Below are 1,490 nucleotides of genomic sequence, written 5' to 3'. Positions count from 1 at the left end.
TAAAAATTCAGATGACATATTTAAATAGCTTTAAATTTGAAATTATTCAATATACTGTGAAGACTACAAATTTAAAATGTCTCAACTATTAAGGGTTTAAATGTTTTTGAAATTTCTGTTCTGGAAACTAAATAGCACGTATTCTTTTATTAAGAAATCACAACCAAAATTGTTAAAGGAAGTTTTTAAAAGAGTTTTAAAAACCTTAAAAAAGGTCAGATGTTTTAATAGTTCAATATATGTGATAGAACCTCTTTAAATTTGAAATTAGTCTATACTTTTTCATATTTGAGCTACAATTATTCCATTTTAGAAGTTATAATTTACAATTGTGAAAAACAAATAAAATGTTTTAATTAATTTATATTTGAAACAAAAAACCTTTGTATAATTCAATCTAAATGCAGCTGCAAACATTTAATTTGAAATGCTTTGAATTCTAGGTATATTTTAAAAAGAAAACTGAAAGCAAAGGATCGACTTTCAAAGGAATCGAAAGAAAGTGACTCGCTGGATTGCAAATGAACATGGAAAATGGTGTATTTTCGCGTTTTTAAACTTTAAATTAAAACTTTTTCGCATTGTAACAATTTCGAATCCCAGAATGTTATTTTTGACCTAACCTATAACTTATAACGAAAATTCTGAAAATTCAAACAATAAGACTATATTCTGAAAAAGAAGCAATTTTAACGTTAAAATTCAAGTTCTTAAACTGAAGGCCCAAAAATTTGCAAATTTTAAATTAGTGTTGTGTAAATTGTATTGGTATCTTAAAAGAGTATAAATAGTTCTTAAATTAGTTTTTAAATTTTCCGAAGTTTACCTTTTTTACATACCTAGATGTCAAAAAAGCCTACCAGTGACTGAAATGGATTAAAAAAAAATCGCCAAGATCCAAGAATAAAAATTGAATGTACAGCGAATTTTTAAATTTTTAATTGTGATTATCTTTAACTTTGTGATTTCAAAAATTTCCATACAATTTTTTTTTATTAACACTGTAGGAAAAAATTAACAAGATCGAGCGCCGAGATTATAATTAGAGCAAATTTTCTGTAATTCTATGGGGACGGCTGAAATATCCCGAAAAATAAAATTCCCGACTCGGTAAAACTCTCTGTCCCGAAAAATACAATTCCAAAACTAATAAAATTCCTGAACAGTTTATTATATTATCGAATTTAAAAATTCCCAAATAATAAAACTCCCCAAAGAAAATTCTTTCTTAATCAGTATTAATTATTTATTAAAAATACGATAATAAAAATTCGTTATCAAATAAATTTTAGTATAATATTTAAAGTGTTAAAAATTGTTTGAATTTAAAATTAAAATTATAAAAAAAATTTTACCGATAAATTCATACACAAAAACACGTGTTTTTAAATTAACATTTCGATTTTTCGGAAGAACTTTCGTGATTTAAAAAATACTATATACATTTTCAACCAAAATATCTTATCCAGAAATATATTTTGTTTTAATTA

Source organism: Belonocnema kinseyi, chromosome 7 (assembly GCF_010883055.1).
Source record: "Belonocnema kinseyi isolate 2016_QV_RU_SX_M_011 chromosome 7, B_treatae_v1, whole genome shotgun sequence".
NCBI lineage: Eukaryota > Metazoa > Arthropoda > Insecta > Hymenoptera > Cynipidae > Belonocnema > Belonocnema kinseyi.
The sequence above is the reverse complement of the archived record's forward strand: the minus strand, read 5'-3'. Positions refer to the sequence as shown.